Source organism: Diabrotica undecimpunctata, chromosome 7, assembly GCF_040954645.1.
Source record: "Diabrotica undecimpunctata isolate CICGRU chromosome 7, icDiaUnde3, whole genome shotgun sequence".
NCBI classification, from domain to species: Eukaryota; Metazoa; Arthropoda; class Insecta; order Coleoptera; family Chrysomelidae; genus Diabrotica; species Diabrotica undecimpunctata.
The window spans coordinates 50,967,168-50,987,167 of NC_092809.1; positions in this window are offsets into that span (position 1 = coordinate 50,967,168).

A 20,000-nucleotide genomic window follows, 5' to 3' on the forward strand; every position below is an offset into this window, starting at 1 on the left:
ACTCGATAGTCGCGAGACTCTATCGTATTTATACACATCGAAATCGACACTTACGGGTGTGGATGCATAAGCTCGGGAACGCTCGTCAACACTTCTAGACTTTATCAAACAACGATTCGGCATAATTAATTATAATGGCAATCTAGGCACTTGCCTAGATTGCCTATGGCTTAGTCCGCCCCTGCCTGACAAACAAATAAATAAACATACCAAACAAACTGTTAACAAAAAGGGTAGTTTTTAAACTTAAAGAAATTCTTCAACTGAATAAAAATTCTTCAAACATTTATTTAAATTTAGTTTAAAGCTTGTCATGTCTCAAAAAATTGTATATGCATTGGTAATCTATTAACAAGTCTTTATCCCATTATACTAGGAGACTTGAAATATACAGTGTGGAAACCACTTATGGAATAAAATTGTTTGTGTCCTTATTATAGAAAATAATAAAAAACTCTGGGATACGTTAACTTTTAAATTTTAATGTGCGCTTTTTAAACATAAATTTAAATGTACAGGGTGATCCACGCAAGTCTTGCATAGTCCATAATCCTTATTTTTAATGAAACACCCTGTATATTTTTATGTTTTTAAAAAATTCTTAACAACCTGATTTCAACGAACTATATCATGTAGGGTCTATAATGAATAATACAAGGTGAAATTTTGAAATTAGTAATTTATTACGGGTTATGGTATTATTTTAAATTAGCTTAATACACAAAATACACTTCTACTCTAAGTGTCAGTATATTGGGGAAAATTTCTGGTTAGTAACCGTGTCATAACATTTTTTGTCATGAATAGGTAAAAACTGTCTAGATATTCTGATAATTAAACTAAATCGGTAAATAATGCGAATTGTTATCAATCAGTTGTTAGTGTGTTGATATTTTACATTAAAATAATAAATTCCTAATTAAAACAAATTTCTTTACAGAAATAAAAATGAAATATTTAACTGAGACCCGCCGAATTGAGATTTAATGATGATCGGTTACGGGGAGAATTGTAGAAGTCAAGTTGAAGTAGCAAACTTATTTAATCAAAGATATCCTCAGCTACCTAATATTGCGCAAGTACTGTGTCTAAAATTTATGCACAATTCAGAGAACTTGACATGTCAAACCATTAAAAAATAACCTAACTTCATTGAAGATGAGATGAAAGTGGATATTTTGTTTAAGTTTCGCAGAGAATCCAACATCAAGTTCACGTCAAATTGTACGTCAAAATAATGTGAGTCACATAACTGTCCTAAGGTGTCTCCATGAAGAAAAACTTCATCCATATAAATTGCTTTTGTGCAGGAGTTAACAGAAGACGATCCAGATCGTAGAATGGTTTTCTACGAAAGAATGATGGATAAAATTAACACAATGAAATAGCTCTTGGCCTTGGCACATTCTTTTTTCTGATAAATCAACATTACATTGAACGGACAGGTAAACCGACGAAACTGTAAATATTGGTCAGCGGAGAATCCTCATTGGATGCGTAAGACACACACTCAGTATCCTCAAAAGTTGAATGTTTGGGACAGGTATTATAGGAGATCATATTATTGGTCCTATATTTTTAGATGGTAATTGACAGTGGAAAAATCTTTAAGCATGCTAAGAGACGATGTTCTTCCTCACTTGGCTAACTTATATCCCAATTCAATAGATCCTACCCTACCACACGAAACTATCTGGTTCCATCAGGACGCTACAACTCCCCATTATGCTTTATTGGTGAGAAATTACTTGAATAAAATCTACTTCAATAACTGGATTGGACGAAGGGGGTACTATAGGGTGACCAGCTAGGTCGCCAGATCTTACGTTTTTGGATATTTTTCTGTAGAGTTATCTCAAAAACAAAGTATATGTAACACAACCAACTAGCATTGAAGATCTCAAAGAAAGAATAACTACAGAAATACGGAATATTTCACCTCAAACTTTAAAGTAAATTCGGACGAGTTTTATAGGAGACTGTGTGATTCCTAACAACAAGGTGGAAAACATTTTGAGCATTTATTTTAATGTAATCCAATCAATTACTTCGGGTATTCTATGAATTAATTGTCTTGAAGAAATTATACTAAATTTCAAAATTTCACCCTGTATTATTCACAATAGACCCTACATGATATAGTTCGTTGAGATCAGGTTGTTAGGGAACTTTTAAAATATAAAAATATACAGGGTGTTCTATTTAAAAACAGATTATGGACTCTGCCAGACTTGCGTGGATCACCCTGTACATTCAAATTTATGTTTAAAAAGCGCACATTTAAATTAAAAGTTTATGTATCTCAACGTTTTTTATTATTTCTAAAATAGGACACAAATAATTTTATTCCATAAGTGGTTTCCACACTGTATATTTCCCTGCACGTTGGAGCACGTAAGGTACAACTTTATAACTTTATATCTTACAATATAAAGACAGGCCAAAGGCAGTATTTTGAATTTTTGAAGCTACTAATAAATATTAAGGGGAATATCAGCAATAGACCGTATTATTCTTTTTTGTGCAATAAATCCTTTATTAATCACTAGATTAAAGATTGGTTCCCAAAATCAAATACCGTATTTCAGATGGGGTTAAAACTTGTTTTAAATTTCGGACAAAATAGTTACTGAGTTCAATTTTGCGGCTAGTGCATCACAATGTTTACTCCCATTAAGACATTCATCTAGGTACAGCTTGTCAAATTTAAGGTGATACTTGACAAATTTGTCCACTTGCGTAGAAAATTAAGTGAGAACGCATTCGGAGGAAAAGAGATACATAATGCGCTTGATCTCTTCGCCTCGTTGGTACACTCCATACTACAAGTTTACAGAGAGTGACCTTATTTATTAATGGAACTTCTATAATATGTCTTTATGTATGTTATTTTGACGTTTCAATTTTTACTTCGGAAATTTTCTTAAAATACAAAATATTTGTTTTTGTTACTTGGTAAAAAAATTCTCTAATAATTATATTTTATTTGACTCATTAATATTGATCATTCAGTCATGTTGAAGCAGCAGTTTTTTCGAACACTTCTATAAATGTCTCGTTTTGTAATTGTATAAGAGAATATTAGCAGAGATGAAAGCTTTACATTTGCGTTACAGTAAACTGATCTGTGAACTGAAGAACAGTAGTTAAACTTATACCTGAAACATACCGACGAAACATTTATTACTTAATTTTTATACTAGAGTTGTCGTAATATTTTATATTATAGTCATATTATTTATTTTTATATAGTTTATTTCTTTACAATAGAATAATACCAGCCCCATTGGGACGGCTGTCAACATCCGGTATGTAGGTACTGAACTGTATAACTTTATTACTTTCCCGAATATTTTATTTTTGTAAGGAGATTTTGTAGGTAAGGAGATTTTGTAGAAATATATCGTATAAAATATATCTCAAATAGTGACTGAGTTGTCAATATGAATAAGTCAGATAAAATAAAATTAGTAGAAGAATTTTTTACCAAGTAACAAAAACAAAATTTGTTTAATTTATTGGTATCTGGTATTTTGAGTTAACGATTTCCAAAGTGGAACTCGAAACTTCAAAATAAACTTATTTTAAACTAAAATTGTGGCTTATTCCCAATAAAAATAGTAAATTACATTATTATGCCACAAGAAAATAGCCTAAGAATAATTTTTATTTTAAATAAAAACACACACACACACACAAGCGTACAAGCGCCCAGCTCCTACAGAGATATGTGTGTTCCAATGGAATAGTGGGACCCACATGTCTGAAGATCAAACCGGTCACACTCCCTTCGAGTGGTACCTATCTGACCCACAAGCTATCCTTCCACCCCTCCCCCTCGCAGCACATAACAAAAGAGGAGACTGTACTCATTTTTTACTTTGGAGACCCTGTTTAATAGAACATCTTCCGTATATGGTTAAGCCATCTAATTTTAGGGGTAGCTAGAAGAGCTTTTCTCCCTTTGGATGACTAAAAACTGAATGACTACTTGGGACTCATGTCCCCTAAATGGGACATTTTTGCACTTGGACATTGTAGTATGATGCACTGTCTATAACCAATACACTACGGGCTGGTATATTAGGAATAAGTTTTTCATGAATCCATTTTTTATAATTACTATAGTTCATTTCGCTATGATAATCTCCAGACTTCGTACCAGATTTAAATGTCAAACATGCGTTTTTTATGAACCCCATTTGGCCGCCGGCGTGAACAATAATCAGCCTTTGCCCTTTGGACACTGGCTTGTGCAAACCTTCGGTGGTATTGTCTCCCCAGTATCTGTCATGGGTATGAGAGGAATGAATATGTTTCATCCATGTAAATTATGGGCCGATTTTCTTCCCTATATTGTTTAATATTTCTGAGAAACTTCCTCCGGACCAAATCCCATATCTCTCATTACTTTTCTCAAAGTTTCATGCGACCCTGTATAAATATTGTCTTCATTAATTTTTTTTGTTATATGTCGCAATGTAGGAACTCGTTTTTCCGTGACATAATAATTTATTATTATACGCCGAAGTAAACCTTTGTCAAAATCGCCCAAGTTGGATTTTGGGGCAGATCTCATTCTTTTGTTAGACGTCGAAAATTATGTAGAAGCACCTTCTTCTATATTTTTCATTTCACGAGAGATCCGTTTTATAGTGGCTATACTTACTCCTGTTGCTAAGGAAGCACGCTCTTGAACTGTTTTAAAATCTTTAACATGCGGATTTTGCATCGCTTCTCTATGCATAAAAATAATTACATTTGCTATTACCTCCCTCATTTGTCTAGACAAGACTTTGCTATCTAATTTTGAATGAAAATCCATGTTTATAATTTAAAATATTTAACAATAATTATTTAAAAAGTCAAGTCGATTGTAATACGATATTTCTTCAATACACAGTAACTTTAAACATAAGTAAAATAAAAAAACTTTATCGCAGACTATACAAGTACCTTGCACTTTGAAGGGCCAAGAAATAATAAGGACGAATTGTGTTGTGGTCGAATGCGCATCGTGGGTGGAGCCTAATTTCAAATCGGCCAAGTATCACGTTAAATTTAACAAGCAATATATAAAGTCATAGGAACTTTAATGAAGAAAACTTTTAATGTGATTATTATTTATATTTAAATTAATTGAGTTAACACACTGTTGCCTATAATGAAACTGCATGAAAAGAGTTTTTTGGGTATTCAACAATAGGTAATTATTACATATCCAGCTGTAAAGGTCCTAAGGTCCTAACTGTAACAGTAAAAGATTACGTTTAAGTAAATAAAAAAATGGAATGGGTCCTAAAGTTGAGCCTTGCAGTACACCTATGTTAATACCGAGGTAGTTAGATTTATGACTCTATGAACTTTATTTCTTGCCTTTCTTGGTAAAGCTGACATATTGTCGACGTGAAATGAGATGTTAACCAATTCAATGCACGTCCTTAACTATCAATATTTTTTAATTTCTAAATTTAAAAATCTGGTAAGAGTATCATAAAAGAAATAAATTGATCTATATGTAGATTTTTTTGACTGGAAACCATGTTGGTGATTAACAATCACAATATTTATCTGTAAAAATAAATTAAGTCTTTGTAAATACATAGCTGTATCCGAAAATTTTGAGAACACCAAAGGAATGCTATCGAACGGCAATTACTTACTTGTTTTGGATCCCTTTTTTTATCAATTGTAGCACTTTTCCAGCTTTTCTACTAACCTGAAGCCAATAAGTAGCCAATAATGGATATTATAAAAAAACTTTTTTTTAACCAGGGCCTTGAGATTTTTTGTAGATTTAGTTAATAATTTGTTTAATTCTAATGTAGTGAATGGATAAGGAAGAAGGTGGTTATCGAAAAAAGTGTTGTTACAACTGTATGTACTACCGGCTTTTTTACAAGCACTTTTACAAAGATTATCAAATTATATTATTACAAAGATGTGTTTATTATATTTTAGTAATGGCAGTTTTTGGTTAAATTTCTAAGCTTTTAATAATCTCTTTTTTCTGTTAACTCTTAACTCTTAACTTAACTTTTAACTCAGGAAATGCCCCCGATAATGCATGTAAATTTTTTAGTTGATAACCTCATTGCCTCACCTCATTTGGTTTAGAATTTTAATCTATAATATGAAAGTTTATGTCAAAATGATACACACATATTAAAAAAGTATTAAAAGCACTATTTGAATCTAAAATACCAAATTGATTGCACTTCTTCTCTGGAGAATTGGAAATGTCATTTATAAATATTACTATGGTTTGTTTTTTAACCAGGAAGCTTGTAATGCTTGTTTGTAATTGGTCAAACCGCAGGCAAGTTTACTCCACTAAATTATAACATTTTGACACTATATAGACAATTTTCGTATTTTCTGCGTTATTCCTTTAAATTTTAGAGTTTTAGTTTGCATTTAAATAAAAAACAGTTTTTTTCAGAACTATTTAGCGACGTATTAGTGTTATTAAGATAATAATATGGATTCAATGCTAAGTACTAGTGGTAATTATCCCTCTCCACCTAAAAAAACTCCCAGTAGATTGGGTCATTTATCATCAAATGAAAAACAATGCATTATAAACATGTACAAACAAATAAAAATTGATAATACTGGAATGAAAATAACAGCCATGGTGGCAAAAATAAAACAGGCAACAGGTTAGTTAGAATAATTATTGTTAAAATCAAGACTTACTAAAGTAATTGCTAATTTTAGGTGTTGCGAATTCAACTATTTACAGAACAATTAAGGAATATAAGCAGACTGGAACAGTAAGATCTCTTCTATGACTTGAAAGAGCTACAATTCATTGATGTAGGGCCTGAATAATGAACATAAGTCTATACCTGTACATTTGAAAAATGGGCAATCCCATAAAACTGGTTATATTCCTATAATGTAGCATTTGTTGTTCAAGTTAATGCGCTGATGAAATATTGTAAAATTTCATTGGATTTTAGATATAATTCTATCACGAATATATCGCTTTCGTATACGTTCTTCTACAACGTGATAAATAAACTCTAAAAATACTTCAACATCTTCTTAACAATCCAACAATCTTTTATTGTAATTAGAAAAACAAATAAATATTGGAAGTAAATTGTAAAAAATTATTATTCAAACATAAACAAAGTTAACTGAATACTGGATTGCCGCAAGGCTGAGATAATCAACCAAAAAAAAAAGACGTATTTGGCGACTTTTCTAGTAACTTTCTTGGGTGTGAATCTATCTTTTTAGTTTACTCCTCCTAGTTAAAAAACAAAACAAGTATAGTAACGTCATTAAAATTTCTTTTTTCATAGAAAACACTCGACTCACCTGTCTCAAAGTCACACTAAATCAGTGTTGTTCGAAGGTCTGACACATTAATGTCATTTACACAAGAGACAGAAGAGTTTGAAACATTTATAAAAAAACATTATTAATAGTCGTAATGTAGATATCCGTGACCCCAATGGGCCATTGTACGAGATTAAAGTTTACATTAAAATAAGAAAAGACATTTTTCAGTTTGTTATCAAAATTTGAATATTTTACCTATATCAATACCTTTTAAAATCACCACATACAATATTATAGTTGTTACATTTAAAAATGAGATTTAAAACATATTCAAGATTTTTTAAAAAAGTATTAATATTACAGAAGTATTAATAGATTGATACTATAACTATGTACCAACATTAATGTTTGTATTTTGAGATTGATTTCCGAAGTGGAAATTGAAACGTCAATATACTTATTTTAAACTTTAATTGTGGCTTATTCCCATTAAAATAGTAAATGCTTTAAGATTCCACAATAGCTTCAACATATTATTCAAGAAAATTTAAATAGCAATAAAATATGACGCTAAGATAGGTTCAGTTATTATTATTTTTGGGAAACGGTTGCAGCAATGAAGTGTTTCTTGTCATAAAACTTTAGCAATAAATTAGCAATTAATTCATAGCGGTTCACTTTTCTGGTTTCAGCGTTTTTGGCCGATATCTTGATTTTTCAAGGGAGGAGTATTGCGCTAAAGGGATGATGGCGCTGGGGAGTGGAGATTATACTAATTAACAGCAATAAAATATACCGCCAAGATGGTCACTGTACCCCTTTTCCTTGCTGAGGTTCATATACTATAGCTATGCTAACTTTACCGTAATGTTAGCATACCTACTGTTTCTCGGAAACGGTTGCAGCAATATATTCTTTCTTGGCGTAAAATTTCGTAAATCAATTAGCAATCAATTCCTTACGGTTCGCTTTTTGGCCGATATTTCGGTTTTCTAAGGGTGTCTTTGAGCTAGGGGATGATGGGGTAGTTTTTAAAGATTCATTAGTATACCCTTCAACAGCAATTAATTAGCAAATAAAATATGCCGAAAAGATGGGCTCTATACTCCTTTTCCTTGACGAAAGCTATGGCTTTACCGTAAAGTTAGCATAATCATTGTTTTTCGGAAACGTTTGCAGCAATAATTTTTTTCTTTCCGTAATAATTTTGCAATAAATTAACAATAAATTATAGTGTTGGTCTGGATTCGGCATTATAAAATGCACAGTACCGGTGTAGGGTATAAGGTGCCCGCTTGCAAAACTATACCTACTTTCATTAAGCGATGTAGGGCGTATAATCAAAGATAAATTTAACAGATGATTGTTAAAGATGTTCCACATGAGTCTACTCGTTCCTATAAGTAACAGTATAATTATGACACTTTATTAATTTTTTCTCAACTATTAGTGTTTATTGCATAGTATATAAATTATTTTTATCACTGAATACATAGTTAGTAAAAAAATAATCTGATTTATAAAATTAATAAATATTTTATGCATACATGCAAGTAACAGTTCTTCAAAAATATTTAAAAACTAACCGAAATGTCCATCTTTATTTCGGTACTGCCGACGTCGTCGGAACTCATACAGGTTCGGACACGATTTAAGTAGGTATTATATTTCGGTATTGAAATTTTGTAATTGGAATCGATTTGTGAGTATATTTTTAGTCATCTTGATGGTTAAAGGATAATAAATTATATTTATGCTGTTAATGATGAATTAGAAATTATTTGTTGTGCAATTTAAAATTATTTAAGTACATATTTGTATAACGACCCTATATATACGTGATTGTAATTACTGTAACAATAACCACGTATTTTAATAACTGATATTGAAACCAAAAATGTCATCCACTGATTCTGCTGACGAATTGGTTGAAAATACATGGAGTCCTCCTCGAAAACGAAGTAAAAGAAGCCCTCTTAGCGTTGAAGTTAAAGAAATCTTTTTAAATGTGAAAGACAAGAAAATCCCGGGTTAGTGGTTGAAGATATTGTGAAAAAAGTGGCTAATAAAGTTGGAGTTTGTGATAGAAGTGTGTTTACGGTGATAAAGGAATACAAAACGAATCATCAATTCGCTGGACCAAAAGTATGTCTGACCCAAAAGTATGTCTGACCTAAAATATATGACCAGAGATCGCATTCTTCAACTACTTTGATATTTACACTTTGTCGACAATGTAAATCCAGCGGAGCATGACAGACTCCTTTTTACACATATCTCCTTTTTTAGATAATATATCCCCTCGAAAAGACAACGATTTTGAGTAAAAATGTTTGTGCTGTGTGATGGTGAAATTGGAATAGTATCAAATTTATTAACAGTTTATACAGTGCTACCTCAGTGCGAGACAATTTATAAGGATTTACTGGTAGCGTAGTAAAATATTTTATAACCAAATATGAAAATAAAGGACATATATTCTAGACAGACAATTGGTACGTAAGTCCAAATTTAGCAAGTATTTGTGTGACAAAAACATTGTGTATGCACTACGGTGAAATGAAACCGAAAATATGTTCCAACATTTTCGCAAAATGTACCGCATAGAACGTTCTACATGAGCACCAAAGACAATATTTTAGCAGTGAACTGGAAAAACAAACGTAATGTTTATATGCTGACACCAATTCACGATGGCAAGTGATGGCTTTGATTGATGGCAATTCATGATGGCATGGTTTGGCCGGTAGCTGCTGTAATAAATACATATGTTTTTATTTGGCAACAGCGCTTTCCTGCCAAACTTAACGGTAACGAAAAAAACTAATATATGAGAAACAATTTGTTGAATTTGTTTGTCGTCATGTTTTACCGGTGAGTTATCATTAAATCTATGACTTGCATGCCTCATTGCTTGACTTTACGTTTAGTTCTGATGACATATTTATAGTACCTACAAATGCATTCTCCAAAATTTTCAGATTTAGATAATTTAACAGTGACGAGTCACGACATATTAATAATAATATATATATATATATATATATATATATATATATATATATATATATATATATATATATATATTATTTCAACATAATTGAGTAATGAGTATTTTTTTTGTTATTATTATTATGAAACTTTTTAGAATTGTACAAACAACTAAGTATAGTAAAAATTAAAAATAAAACTTATATTTTTTGCAGTACATAAAATTGTTGACAAAAAAAAATAAATTCTTGGGTTTTTCGCCCTGTATAAATGGTTCCTATTATCGGATATCAACTAAAACAATCAGGTTCTTTGTAGAGCACTTTTGAAAAATTAAAATATAAATTTCGTATTTTATAAGATAATATATATTCTGACTAAACAAAAAGATAATCCCAAATGCGGCTCTGTTGCAGGCCTACACGTGGTAATGTTTACATCTCCCTGCATCGGTTAATGAATTTTACTATAGGATAGGCGCTCTTGGTTTTTTTTTTAAATTTACTTATATTTATTTCAACTTTTGGCAATCGTACAAAATTTACTGAAACACGATGTAATTAGTTTAAAAAAATTTTATTCTCCTTCTTTTAGTTTTTACAAAATTATCAATAAGATTATTAATATCTAATTTATTACATATATCATTTTCTATTGAAATTAATGCTAGACTATCAAGTCTCGTCTGTGTCATAGTTGTTCTTAAATATGTTTTAATTAAATTAAATTTTAAAAATAAGCGTTTGCTACGATCTATGCTTACTGGAGCCGTTAATAAAATTCTTAATGTTATTGCAAAATTTAGAAGCGGTAAATGATTTGAAATTATAAATTTTAAAATTTTTAATGGATCTTCTGGTATTATCATATTTGTAATTGACTTTTATTCTGTATAAAAAATGATGTGTGTTCGTTGGAGAATTAAATAAAGTAACTCTGAATGAAATGCACAAATTTATTTAGATGTTAACAGTTTAGGGTATAAGACTATACTAACTTAAGAATTACAAACTATCCTAAAAACCTCTCATAGTTCTTGATAATATCGTAAACACCTCGAGATACTCAGCGTGGATGTTTATCATCTTCTAAGTAGTCTGAATATTGAGATAAAACACACACACACACACACACACACACACACACACACACACCAGTGGCGTGCTCGCCATAACACCTCCCTCCTGAAGACCGAAGCTGGGGTGTCCAAGAAGGGCTTCTTTTGCAGCTTCGAAGTTTTGACTTGTAGTGAAGAGTCTCTCATACTCCGTACAGGGCAGGTAGGTCCACGTGGAACAAAAAAACCAACCGGCAATAACTTATTCTACTTTTGTTGTTATGAGAAAGCCGTAGATGAAGTGTACCACAAGGTAATCGAATTATATATTGCAGTCATTATTGATTAAAATTCCTTTATAATATGGATAATTAAAGCTCATATCTACTACTTGTCGTGTTACACTTCAACTTCGTTTAGTTAATTGCATCATAAAATGGTTTTACATTATTAAAATGAAATTTTCGAAATGATATACATTTCTGTCATTCTCATTGTATAGATACAAAATATTCTTATTGTTAACGTCTAAGATTTGCTCATTAGAGTAGGAGAAATTATTTAAATTTAAGTTAGTTTTAATATTCTCAAATTCGGTATATTCATTTTGTTTTTGATGGACATGGTTTAGTCGAATTCTTGGCAGAGCTTCTAATTTTAGTTTACTTACAATAGTATCGCTTTTTTCAGTTACGTCAATAACATTATTACTTCGGACTTGATGTTCGTGTATATTATTTACACTAAGTATATTATGTTCCTGATCAGATTGAAACAATGGGATTTCCTCGCGATTAGCAAATAAAGTATTTAAACCAAAGTCAATAACACATTTATTCTTTTCTAAAAAATCATAACCAAGTATTCCATCAAAAGGAGAATTTATGTCAACTATATAGAATTTTTGAACACCCGAAAATAACTTAAAGTTTACGCTCTTTGTAACTTGAATTGGTTCGTTATTAATACCAAATATTTCAAAATTTTCATGATTAAAGTGATAAGAGTCTAAAATTTTACCTGGTTTCAATATTGATATAGCTGCCCCTGAATCAATTAATAATTTTATATTCAAATTTTTAATATGCGCGTAAAGAAGCGGTTTATTTGCTACTTGGTAAACTGTAACGTTGTCAGCGGCACTTGCTCTAAAAAAATTCTGATCAACTTCGATTTCTATTTCTTTTCCTGAACTATCGTTGTCGCAATAGGTATTATGAACAACATTGTGAGATTGTGGTTTACGATAACATTTTTCTGCTTTATGTCCATATTTATGACAAACAGTGCACTTTGGAATGGTTAATTTAATTGGTGGATTTATCGATTGATTTGTTGAACCGGGATCAGAAAATGTTTTTTGCGTACCTGCAGTACTTGAAAAAATTTCATTGTCATTATTTATAATTAATTTAGAAAAATTGTCATTTGTTTGTTTGAAATATTGTTGGTTTTCATAATCATTTAAAATTTGATTAATTTGAAGTAACGAACTAGGATTTAAAGAGCGAAGCATTTGACAGAAAGGTTCTTTAATGCCCGTAATAGCGGTCAGAATTGCAGTCTTACTGTGAATTGTATTTGAATCGTATTTGATAACTGTATTGATTCTTATTAATTGTTTTTCAATTCTATCAACGAAATTTGTAGGTTTTTCATTAGAACGTTGTTTAAAATGACATAACTCAAAATTTAGACACTGCAAATCCAAATTTTCACCAAACTGAGAAAGGAGAGCATTTTTTATCTCTTGCCATGTCGAAAATTCTTTCGAGCCAATGAAATCAAGAGCTTTTCCCTCTAACCTGCTTTTTACAATAAAAGGAAAAATTTGCAATTCCGCTGGGTCAAATTTTGCAAGAATAAAATCAACAGAATCTATAAAATATTATAATTTTGAAGAGGACCCATCAAAAACATTTATAAGTTTGATAGCTTTGTCACAATTAATATAATTATTAGAAGTGGTAGCGGAAATTATTGGCGTAGTTGCTGTTACGTCGTTAGTTGCCATTGTATTATCAAAAATAAATTAAAAAAAAAAATGCAAATACTAGATATGATAGCTTAAAAGTTTGAAAATTGGGAAACAGAGTAAATAAAAAAAATGAAAACAAATAAAAAATTAATATAATTCGACTAACCTCAAGTACTTCCGTGAAAAAGTGGCTTTACACCGGAACTGGTCGAAAACGTTGCAGCGTCTCAGATCAAGTGGATTTACACTGGAACGGGTAGAGAACGGGTGGAGAACGTTGTACCTTCTGGATCAACTGGGTTTACACTGGAACTGGTCGAAATTCTAAACTGTATGTAGTCGGAATGGTAGCCGAGATGTTGTTTCTTTTGTTTGCTTCTTCTGTTGAAATGCTTCACCGTTTCCAGGGTCGAGTGACCAGCTACTGAAGCTGGTAGAGGAGATTTCACGAAGTTGCTAATTGCGTCTCCCCAGAACTTCCGAATTACTTTGTGGCCTTACACTTGGAATTCTTCGAAGTTGCTTACGGGTTCATTCAGTTTTCCTTCCTCGTGGCCTTACACTCGGAACTCAAATACTAAGTCACTAATTCTCCAATTTTCCAATTAACGATAAAAATCGATTAAAAAAAGGCTTTACTTTTTCTAATTGGAAATTCTACTGACTGCGCTACTTTTATTCTCTATAAAATGATGTGTGTTCGTTGGAGAATTAAATAACGTAACTATGAATGAAATTCACAAATTTATTTAAATTATTTATTATATATATATATATATATTTATATTTATTTATTAAAATATTTTTATATATCAAAATTTCCCCGAAAAGTTCTATGGAGTTAACATCTTTATTGTCACCGTGTGTCAAAATTATTTATAAATTGTCACAGTGTTTTCTTAAATCTTCGTTATTTATCTCAAACATATTGTATAAAAACCTAAAGCTATTCAAGTGTTTTTTTAACAAATCAAAACGTTCCTGTAACGAACATAAAGCAGTATCTATAAGGGTATAAAAACATTAACATAAAGTCTATTTCGGGCGTTTTTGGTGGTTCATCTAGTTGTTCATAATCAAATTGACGTTCCTTTTTTCGCTGTTGAACTTACAGCTACAGATTTGAATTTAGTTTCTCCATCCATACCTTCACTTAATTGTTTTGCAAACTCCAAAATTTGTATCGTGTCGATATTCAGAGATATACGTTTTTAAATTTACGATTTATTTCATAACTAACGAAATATTTATAGGTTTCTCTTGAATAGCTTTACTAACTGGATTAATTCTATTTAGTAAATTAGAGTTAAAGTTAATTAAAGTTATATATTTCTTGAACTATTTCAAAAAAGCTTATTATATTAGAATTTAGTTGTGCGGCGTAATTTATTGTTAAATTTAATGTGTGCGCACGTGCGCAGCACATGGAATAAAATAGCGCGAGAATTTTTTGTTTAAATTAAATTCTGCAGCCCATTTTTTTACCCTTTATGTTCGTATCCTTGACCACGCCGTCAATGGTAATATTCAATTTCTTTAATATTGTTGTTATTTTTTCATATAAACCGGGGCATGTTGAATCATCAATGTCGATAAATTGTAAGAAATTTTCGTTCATCTCTACAAAGTCATCGGGGTAAGAAATAAAACGTATTTATTATTATTGTCATTTGCTCTATTTTACTGGCATCTGGTGTACAGTCTAATATAATTGAATAATATTAACATTATTGAATAGATCATAAATTTTTATTTCTTATTGTATTTTCTAGCATGTCCATTAATTCATTTTGTGTGTATTTACTTAAGTAGTAAGTTCGGTATTTTTTAGTAAGTACTCTTTAATATGTGTCACCATAATCGGGTCAAATTTTCCAAACAATTCGACTAATAGTATTAAAAAATTGCCATTATTTCTATCGTGTAATTTATCCGATGATCCACGAAAAATCAAATTTTGCCCTTCCAAAAATTTTATTATTTCTATTAATCTTGTTAAAACATTTACTCCATGTTTCTTCTCCATATCCGCTAGAATTTGTTCATGACAATAGTAGTAGTAGTAGTTTTATTTTTTAATTTTTTTCTCTATTTTTTTTCATTTTAGAAAGTTTTTCATGTAATTTCTGCTAGTTTCGTGTCGATGTAAGGCGTTCGATAAGTTTTCCTAATCTTTAAATCCTTCGGTAAAACTATATTCTGCAGTAGCAAAAATTTTACAACAAAAGCAGAAAATTATGACTGGAATTTAAACCACATGTAAAAAATTAATTTTTCTATTTTATTATTTTGTATAACACTCATAGAAAAAAGTTCTTTTTGGTCGCCCCAAGCAGGGGCGCCAGCCTGCAGTGATTCCCTTGCAGGCCCGTTATCGCCGGCCCTAGATATGCTAACTTTACAGACATTTTCAAACAATACAACAGTCATTCAATGTTTATAACATTAATAAATCACCCTGTACACTAAATTCAAAATATACAATTAACTAAATAAATCAATAATATTTGTCATATTAAATTTTTCAACTAAACTTTAATATATATTTGCCTTAAGATTTTTTATCCAAATAAATTGTGAATTTTATTAGAGTAAACCCGATTATATTTAAAATATTATTATTCTGCGTAATGATTATGATACAGTCTGTCCCAAACCCTTCTTTCAGTGCGTCACTAATTTTGACGTCATATAGGATTTTAAGAATGTCGAGAATTATTGCATGACATTTTAGTTAAATTTGACAGTTGTAGGATCGTAACCTCTCTTTTTCTAATTGAAAATAATTTAATAATTTTAATATTAGTCTTTATTCTTTCTCGATATATTTCGGTATATTTAAAATATTTTTATGACAATAAATACAAAATTTTCACTGTAAAATCTCTGATAATACTAACCTGGAATGATAATTATCATTTTATCAGTTGACATTGTGAAAGTACTGTCACGATCGAGACAATCTGCGTCAAATTATATTTATGCGCTTCGTTGATTGGATATCTATTTAGCGTATTCTAAACTCCAACCAATTATACATCCATAAGTAGAATTAGCTTTACAATAAATCATTTTCTAAGTTCTATGTATAATAATCACAGACTCACGTTTTTTTCTGTCACTTCTGGCTTAATGTGTTAGAGAGAATTAGATCAACTGATCATTGACGCACTGAAAGAAGGGTTTGGGATGAACTATACTTACCATTTTTACACTTAATTTAATTTCCACCCCACATAAAATAACAAATAAAAAGATCGTCGAATATTTTTTAGACCACTTATAAGATGCGTTTAATCTTTAATTTTTCTACTACATATTTATCTTCGCGTTTTCCTGTCTGAATATCAAATAAATATCAATTGATTGGCAAACGCGCAAACGCCTCCTGCTGTTTTAATTTTATATCGGTAAATTTTTCAAGTCTTGACTTGACAATAAGTTTTGACCAGAGTTTAACGATTTAGGGAAACTACAAAAGGTGTATTCGAGATATTAATTATTTTTTCAGTAAAATATTTGATTTTTGAGATTTCTCTAGGTATTCATGAAAATATTAGAATTAGTTCTTATTTGCCAAACTTTTGGCTTGGCCTAATGAATTAAGTGTATAACTATTTTAGTTGATTCCTTGTTAATTGTTGTATTGTGCAATTAATATTCCGACAAATTACAAGTGTATTAATGAACAGAATATACTTTAAAAAATGTTATATTTTAAGTTTTTGTATTTTTGAAATCAATAAAAAAAGGGCGAGACATGCTTGCTTTAATTGATGAATTTTAAATTTTAAACTGTATACTTACGTTAATTTTAGATTTAAATCTGTTTTAATAAAGTTCTTTTACTATTAATAATTCTAAAAATAACAAGAGTAATTACAAACGTTATTCTACATCAATTATGAAAGCAAGCACGCAGGAAGAAGGGGGGTCGCTGTAAGATGAAAAGTAAATAAAAAATGGTCAAAATTAATTTTAGCATGGATATATAATATATCCTGTTTAAACAGTACCTACAGATCTTAATAAAAAATTAATATTTTTAATTACATGTTTAATTATCAGAAAAACCAGCCTTCACATTATATCTTAAAGCGGAACTATCAAAACCTACATATCTGAGGGTTCTACTATATTTCTTACCGTAACTATATTAATAGATATGATGACACTAAATAAGTAGCTTATCTTGAAATAAAGCATCAGAAGAAAATATAAAAGCAATATAAATGTATGCAGTATAAATTTTGTACTATTAGATTTTATCGACGATATAGATTTAATAGGTAGGCCAGAAAGATGAATTAAGTATGTACATTTGTGGCAGTAATGGGATCGTTCTTACTAAGAATATACCTAATATTGAAATAAATATATGTTACTAACAAGAGATTTAATGAACTGTAAAAGTTATATAATATACAGATTAGTAACTAATCTTACTTACAAGATGGTAGGATGCTGTAAATATACGGGAAACTTAATAACATTAATAATCACGTAAATAAATGAGCATGCCAAATAGATAATAAATGCTGGAAATGAGTATTATTACCCTATGGCTCAATATTATGATTGAAATTTAAATTATTAATACTACCAATTTATTATATGTGGAAAAAAATAAAGCAAAAAGGACAAAAAGGTATTAAATGGATTTATCATTAAAACTTCGATATATGTTTTAATTCTAGTTTAATTTATTATTATATTTATTTTCTTACGTATTTGTTCATTTCTGACCCTCCAGCTCTTAAATTTGATATTAACTAGTTATTTTCTGTCGTTAAAATGCTATTTTGACAGTGTAGACCTGTAGGTACACGTAAACTCATCACCAATTAGCATAAATGTCCTCGTGGTACAAAAATCATCACTGCAATAAAAGGAGGGATTTTAAAATAAACCCGGAGAGGTTTGCAAACTTATCACTGACCTACCTGTACCCCGTGGCAGGTAAATGGTTGCAAAACCGCTAAGGTTTTGCAAATAAAATATCGAAGTTGGGGACTATTTCAGATATAACTGGAAGTAGCACATGCTTAAAAATATTTTCATCGACAAGTTCACTATTAAAAACCTGTGCAACTGAATTTTTGGATACGGGATACTTAATAACGGTAAAGTAAAATCCGGTTAGATTGGCAGATATGTCTCATAGGCCACTCACGGGGAGACACCCGATATAAATATATTTATATCAGTTAAATTTTAAAGTAATTTGCTTAAAATAATTTCTGAATTTAATACGCTACGAAATAAACAAGAAATGTAAGAGCTCACAGGTCTTGGGGCAAAAAAGGTGGTGATGAGTTTACCGATCTCTAAAGGATGTCGGAGATTAGTTTGCTATATCTCGGAGGGTCTAATAATTTAAAGGGGGGCTATTAAGTGATGAGTTCGTATATGTCCGGCTGTTTGGCTCTTGACTATGCTTCTTCGATGACTTATAGGTCAGACTTGTAGGCCATCGAAGAAACATAGTCAACAGCCAAATAGACTCTAGACACAACGTTTTATATAAAGTAAAAAGCTGCAAAATAGTGTGAAATTTAAATTAAAAATTATAAAATGATGGTTTAACAACACACAACCAGATTACCTATATGTTTTTTTATGGCCCTTTATAAAAAGTTTAATTTACTTATCACCAATTCACAACATGGTAAAACTCAAAAAATGTTTCGAAAATTATTATTTTCGTTATAATGTTTGTAGTACTATATAAATTTTGAACATAATTTCTTTTGATAAAAGAATTGTTTCTGAAATGACAGTATTGGAAAGAACTGAGGACAATGATCAAAGAGCTACATTTAGAAGAACTAAAAAACGAACTGAAATGGAATTTCACCAATACCAAATTAATGTCCACAGACGACAAATCGGTATTAATCATTTAAGGAACAAATTTAGAGTTCAAAATATCAGGTAAACAAAGAAAACCGCACTACCGAAAGAAACAGATGAATGAGAATGTGATGGGGTAGATCAGGGTGCGGCATAGGGGGTCCCTAGAAATATATTATTTTTCTTATGATTCGTTTTTTTTCATGAGTTTAATAACTCAAGTAAAGTTGCCAGACAATACTAAATTCACTGAAAAAATAACGAATTAGACGAAGTATTCATTAAACTAATATGCTTCGGTTTGCTCCTTATAATGGAGCAAACTGGGGTATTAAATAAGGCAAAGTAAGGACACTTAATACAATATAACTAAAGTAAAATTTAGTGCAGATTATCATAATAATTTTAAACTATATGACTTTTAAATGTATTTTTATTGTTCAGAAAATAAATTGACACATTAGTTCATAGTTCATTCAATAAGTTGACACAAGTTTTACACCTAGCACAAAGGTGTATTGCTTCATCATACTCGTCTCCTTCTTCAATACAGAAGCAGTGTGCCCAACCACAGCATTTTCGGCACATTATCCATCCTTCGTCGGATTGCGACCAAAAGTAACTACTATAGATGCACTGAGCATCCTTCTCCTTGGATTCTTCTTTCTCTTCCTCTTTATTCCTTTCTTTGTTTTTTGTATGTTTTTACCCTTAGTGTGATTTGTCTTGGAGATGGATACGAGTTTTTCGGTGATCTTCCATTTCTTTGCCGCATTTTCTCTATTTCGTTGTGGTTTCAAAAGGTCTATCTTGCAAGGTGATTTAGTG